Source organism: Hoplias malabaricus, chromosome 2 (genome assembly GCF_029633855.1).
Source record: "Hoplias malabaricus isolate fHopMal1 chromosome 2, fHopMal1.hap1, whole genome shotgun sequence".
Lineage (NCBI taxonomy): Eukaryota > Metazoa > Chordata > Actinopteri > Characiformes > Erythrinidae > Hoplias > Hoplias malabaricus.
Genome location: NC_089801.1, coordinates 17,330,652 through 17,337,778, shown reverse-complemented (window position 1 = coordinate 17,337,778; position 7,127 = coordinate 17,330,652).

Sequence of the window (7,127 nt, the reverse complement as noted above, 5' to 3'; positions counted from 1 at the left end):
AGGTTTTCATGCTGACCGATAAATCAATTTTTCTATAAATTTGTCATGTTTTGACCAAAATTTTACCTAGCGCCTGCTTTTTTTTTTTCATATTTCTCAATGTACAGCCTTGAAATCATATTCCCACATTGGATATCTTGACACAGATTGTTAGTGTGAGGGGTCTGTTAGTTGAAAACATAAGCATTTTTGATGCTAATTAATTACATGTCATATTACTGTGATAAAATAAATTTGTAGCATCAGACGGATATATTTTTCTTGATATTCTAAGCTCTGGGATGTATGACTGATAAAGTTCTGACAGTCACAGCAGGCCCAGACTTTCAGGAATTTAGTTCAGGGCAAATATGGACAATATCCCAACAAATAAAAAACATTTTGGTACTTTGGCAGTTTTCTCAGATGCTGATAATATTTACAATTATTATTATAATCTTTTTAAAAAATGATGAAATAATACTTGTTTATTTAGAAAACACACAATAAATAATTATTTAAGCTTTTTAGTTTATATTTGTTGATCTAATGCAGTGTTATTTGATGTCAAACCTACAAAAACCTTGAAAAACTATAAATCAATAATAGGAATATGTTTTTGCTGATGACTCATATTTTTCTGCCCAGAGACAGCGTGGGTTGACGTCATGTGAGTCAAAATAAAACTGAAAGTAAACACGGTTTTTCTTGTCCCTTTGCAGCTTCTTCATTTCTGATTTTAGCGCCTATCATTAGAATCTTTCATGACAAGGACATAAGACAAACATTTTGAAGGAGCACCTTGATTTTTAGGTGGTTTTTCACACTGGATTACTCCCAGAGGCTTCACAGCACCGCGATGAGAGCGCTATTTTTAGAAACGGTAGGATCTGCGCTTTCTAACGGTATACGGAGCTCACAGACGCATTCAGACATTCAAGACTTACAAAGCTGACTATGTAAGTTGTGTTTTTCACCCCTCAAAATGAGGGGTTCGGAACACATTGCATGTTAATTTTATCATAAACTTCTTTAAAGCAAATGTTTGTCTAAGTTTAATTCAACAAACGCTGCTCAGAAAAGTGAGAGTTCAGAGTGAAGCTGATTCTCCAAACCTTTCAACAACTTTTGGACTCCTATCTTTCTCCTCCTGTAGCTGCTGGAATATTCCTTCATCCTCCTGCAGCTGATACCCGCTCTGAGATGCAGAGGCTGGCTCCAGATGTTATGCCCGAATAAAAATGATGCTGACTGTTTATTGCAGAGTTATGACGTGCCCCTGAGGGGTAAAACGTTTCTCTTCCCTTTTCCTCAGAGCTGTGTTGGCTCTGGGGCCGTAACTCACACATGTTAACTCTCACTGTGGATGTGTTTGTGTTTATTTTACTGTGGTGGAGTTCCTTAACCACAGACCCTTAACTCTCGGTGTTGTTTGTGTCGTTTGTGCTGAGTGGACACTGCACTGGTCAAACACCCAGTGAATAAATGTCTGAATCTGCTGAGGCTGCAGAAATGAGATTTAATCAGACTCTGTTCAGTCTCAGGCCAGTTTCTCAGACTCAAACCTGGATTCATTCTGCTTTAATGTAATCAACGTCATTTAATTTCACTCCAACAACAGAATGTTTATAAATACAGCACTGTGCAAAGACTTATTCTTATGTAGAAAATTAGATTCATAAAGCTGTTAATCTTCTCTCAATCATTCTCAATCTTTAAATCCCACTCACCAGACTCTCTCTCTCTCTCTCTCTCTCTCTCTCTCTCTCTCTCTCTCTCTCTCTCTCTCTCTCTCTCGCGTGCTTTCTCTCTCTCTCTCTCTCTCTCTCTCTCTCTCTCTCTCTCTCTCCCTCTCTCTCTCTCTCTCTCTCTCTCTCTCTCTCTCTCTCTCTTGCGCTTTCTCTCTCTCTCTATCTCTCTCTCTCTCTCTCTCTCTCGCGTGCTTTCTCTCTCTCTCTCTCTCTCTCGCGTGCTTTCTCTCTCTCTCTCTCTCTCTCTCTCTCTCTCTCTCTCTCTCTCTCTCTCTCTCTCTCTCAATTCAGTTTTTCAATTCAGAATGTGCTTTACTGGCATGACAAATATTGACACTTGTTTTGCCAAAGCTACGTTCAATGTCAGTGGAACACAAAAGAACATTTAAAGTAAATACACTGTAAATGTAACAGGTAAGAACCAGATACTAATAACAACAGACACATTAATACACACAGTAATAACCGTACTGAATAAACAGGTGTGTGGTGTCGGGGCGGGGGTCACTCACTGTCCCTCAGAGCATTGCAGGCATGGACTTACTGCGCTGCCAGGGGACAGCACTATTTATTCCCCCGAGAAGGAGGGGCAGCTTCTCAGAGTCGGGGAGGTGTGTAAAGGCTGGGATTCTGAGGGAGATTTTGGTGAAGAACTCTGCTCTGATCTGGTTGTATTTAGGGCACTCAGTGAGGAAATGCAGCTCTGTCTCAGGTCTGTTCAGAGGACAATGCTGACACACTCTCCGCTCTCTGGGCAGCCAGGTCTTCCTGTGTCTGCCCGTCTCTATGGCTCTCTGAGTCTGTATTTGGTCAGGGTGGATCTCAGTTTGGGGTCAGTCAGCGTGGTCAGGTAATCTGCTGCTCTGTACTGATGGGTCAGGGCCGAATAACACTGTAGTTTACTCTGGGATCCGCACTGAGTCTCCCAGTAGAGGATTCGGTTCTGCTGAAGCTGCTTTTTACAGTTTTTCTCAATTGTTTTGGTGCATTTCTCACATCACTATTAACATTTGCACAACATTAAGTGAATTTCTCAAAACAATTAGTACAAATTTCAAAAACTAGTTGATAACCTGCAAAGGAATGTCACTTGCTCAAAATGAATAGTTCATTCCTCAAAAGCAAGTATTCATATCAATGAAAGTGTCTGTGTCATCAAAATAAAAACTCCTGACACCATTGTTTATAAACAAGATGTGGTCAAATGGCTTTGTCATGTTTTCATTACGACACTTCACTCTGTAAGTGTTTTCCAGTGCAAAAAACTCTGATTATGGTGACACTACCAGAAATCGCTCAAGACAGCACTATACACTATTAGCACACACCCATTTGAAGTCTACAGTTACAGTTAAGTTACACATTATTGTATTTAGTGAGATAAATGAGTACAAGACAATATGTATATCTCACATTTTTACTCCATATGCTCTTTGAAATTCAAATTTGTTCACTGCATTGTGAAAATACAAAGTACAAACTTATTTACGAAAAAAAAAAAAAAAGAACAGCCATTCACAGCCGTTGTGAACAACTTTAAACAATATTGCAGTACATATTGGAACTGAATAGGAATATACAAAGTACTGTAAATCATTCTTACACATCCATACATTCCTGTCTGTCTGGCCACATGTTTGCATCGACATCACAGCAAATATCATCCCTGGCAATGCAGCAAGGAAAGTATCTCCTCGAGTGGTGAATCCACCCTCTGCAGGATGCTGCTTTGTTGTCATCACATGCTGCATCCATGGCCACTAACAGGGCCATTTAGGTCTGTGAATGCTGGTCATATACCTTCCACTTCCAGGCAGAGAAAAACTCCTCTATTGGATTAAGGAATGGGCAGTAGGGAGGGAGATATTCCACCAGCAGCCTTTTATGTGCTGCAAATCACTATCTGACCAAATCTGAGTGGTGAAAAGACACATTATCCCATATTACCACAAACTTGTTCAGATAGTCTCCATTTAGACCCCTCTCATTCTCCGGGATTATGTCCCTGTAAATGTGTCTAAAAAGTGAGCAAATGTTGCGTGTTGTATGGACCAAGACAGGGGATATGTGTGAGGACGCCACTTTCTGAGATGGCTGCACATATTGTAATATTCCCTCCTCGTTGGCCTGGGACATCACTGATTGCTCTCTGTCCAATGCAATGTTTTGCAGTGTGAAATCAAGGGCTTCTTCTTTCTCTCTCTCTCTTTTCTATGTCTCTCTCTTTCAAGATTTTACGCCACTGGGCTTTTTAACAAGTGTTTAGAAAACCCACCTTTAATAACTGATTGGTCCTCAGGGTTGAGGATTGGAGCCTCTCTTGCTCCTGATTGGTTGTTTCCTGTACCTTGGTAGTGACATCACATAAAATGTTTGACACTTGACATGACAAAGACTTGAAGATGATTCCTGACCATCCCACAATCCTGAATCATACTTTTGCACTATAAAAGATTATATGATAACACAAAGTAATATCATTCAGATAGCCATGTTTTATATAATCCTTAAACACATAACTCCCATAGTATGTGGCTACCTTGGTTCTACATAAGTTCATATAAAAAAGTAATGATTTTAAACACATGTAAATTAATCCCACCCATTTAGATTATCCAAATGGAATTAATTTCAAACAGTTGTTCCCAAAGGCAATTTGTTCATCAGGTAAACCAGGGAATTAAGGAATGTGATTATTTTGTTTAACAATCTTTCAAAATGTGTGAAAAGACAGTTTTAATCATGGTTGAGTCTGTGTGTCTCTCTGCATTCTGCATTTGAGAAGAGTTACATGACCCTCCAAGGCCCTATGTCATAAACTGTCCTTAAAAGGGTCTGTAGTGTCAGTTTTATGACTCTCTGACACAAAAAAATCAGGCACAAATTTGGGGCTAGTTCTTGTTGAAAGGCTTATTTCAGATTCCAATCTTGACTTGGTGTGGCTTGGAGATGTCTCTGAAAACCGTCTTTGGGTATTTAAAATCAAATCTCAGAAAGTCAAATTTCTTATTAGAAATTAATACACATTCATCATATCACACTACGTACCCCCCCCCCCCCTTTTGGTTTGATATTTTCCCTCAAAAAACATCAGACCAACAAATATGGAGATGAATGGAGATGGTAAGTTCAGTGGAGACATTCTTTCATACACTCAGGGTTGATACCTTTCTGGGATCATTTAATATGGGAATAATCATTTATTGGACTTGATCCAGTATGTAAATTGGTATGAGTGTTCACCTTACTTTAAAAGTGTCTGTAATTATCATTATTATTATAATGGGTAGTTACTTTAAAAAAAAATATTTGTTTTAGTGATAATTACTTGATAAGCAGGGTGTTCCTCTATAGTTTAGCTAACTACTAAGAACACTGATTTAACATAACTAGTAGGCATGAACCTGTTAGGCATTGAATGTGAGCGTTGTCACCTTAGATTACTGAAGAAACAAAGAAAAATTAATTTTGCAGTAAAAAGAAATTTTAAAAACAGTATGGTGTGCTGACTGCTTCAAAACCCTTTTGAATTGTTTTTCGTGGCTTAATGAATTAGCCGTGCATAGCGACGGACCGTGATACACAAGTTAGAATGGAATACAATGCTTCAAGTTGAAATTAGCATTTTTACTTCTAGATTGATATACCATGGATTACATTATCAGGCGGATGAAACGTAAGTACAGATAAATTTTTTTTTTTTTTTTTTTTTTTTTATATACTCGGTTGTGGAAGCTGACGATTAATACCATTAAAGGTATTCGGTGTGTCTGCTGCTCTTTTATGACTTAACAAGGGTGTTGTTGTTTCCTACAAGTCCCATGGTGATTTGGTGAGGTTCCATCTGGTTGTGAGGAACCCATTTGAAGTCTTTGCCGATCTTTATTCACATTCTTGGATAAAGGATGAATGGTGGAGGAAAGATTTAGGACCCTGTGTGGGTCTGTCCCATGTGGCAGGAGCTTATGAGCTCGTTTCTCACTTTTCATGGGCTTTTGGGCCAGCCTCTATACTCAGCAACATTTACATTACAGTTGTATTTCACTCTGATCTGACTCCACGGTAAACACAGAATAAACAATGACCCTGTCATGACTCTGACAGTTTATCTGTGGTTCTGGAGCTGTATTCAGCCACAGCAGCGCCCCCCCGCTGGTGACATATCGTCGGTTCTCCTCTAAACGTGTAGAAACATGGGCCGCCTCACTGGAAAAAACCAAGGTTCCAAAAATCAGGAACGGAACCGGTTCAAGAACCAGAGTTTTTTTTTGGTGGAAAGGCATTAAAAGTGTCATCAATGCATTTCTTTCTTTCCTGTTGCCACATGTGAATTAGCCTCTGTTCCAAATAGCACACTACTCCCTAAAACTAATACTATATACTAATAAACTAATACTACATCACGATATTGTGCACTACACAGTGTAGAGGAAGATCTTTGTAGTGTTGAAATTGCTAGTGCAGTAACTGCAGAGTGGGGCAGACACACCAGTACACAAGTGTAAATACTCACAGTGGTGTACACCACTCACAGTGGTGTAGTGGGCACTTCTGCAGCTGACAGCAAAGATTCTGTCAACAAAGAAGCAACTGAATGTTGTGTCCACATCGGTAAACGGCTGTAGATTTGAGTGTGAGTTCTTATCAGAGCTTTCAGTCAGAGTGTTTCGGGTCGTGTCTGTGCCGGTGGTTTGAGTTTAAAACATTTCCCTGAGGAGACTGTGCTGTTTTTGTCTCGTTACATTCTGCCATGGTTTCTAACATTAATTCTTTGTGATTTTTAATCATTTTAATAAAACTCTGATCTAAAGTGTGTTTGCTGGGAGATGAATTGTGTTTTCTTTCTTTATTTTAATTATAATGAGTGTTTTATGCCTCCGGGTGCTGCAGCATGTAGTGTCTCAGTCACAGCTCCAGGGTCCTGTAGGTTGTGGGTTCGAGTCCCTCTCTGGGTGACTGTCTATGAGGAGTGTTGTGTGCTCTCTCTGTGTCTACGTGGGTTTCCTCCGGGTCAATGTCTGTCAGGAGTGTGGTGTGTTCTCCCTGTGTCTGCGTGGGTTTCCTCCGGGTGACTGTCTGTGAGGAGAGTGGTGTGTTCTCCCTGTGTCTGCATGGGTTTCCTCCGGGTGACTGTCTGTGAGGAGTGTGGCGTGTTCTCCCTGTGTCTGCGTGGGTTTCCTCTAAGTGACTGTCTGTGAGGAGTGTGGCGTGTTCTCCCTGTGTCTGCGTGGGTTTCCTCCGGGTGACTGTCTGTGAGGAGTGTGGTGCGTTCTCCCTGTGTCTGCGTGGGTTTCCTCTAAGTGACTGTGAGGAGTGTGGTGCGTTCTCTCTGTGTCTGCGTGGGTTTCCTCTGGGTGACTGTCTGTGAGTAGTGTGGTGTGTTCTCCCTGTGTGTTT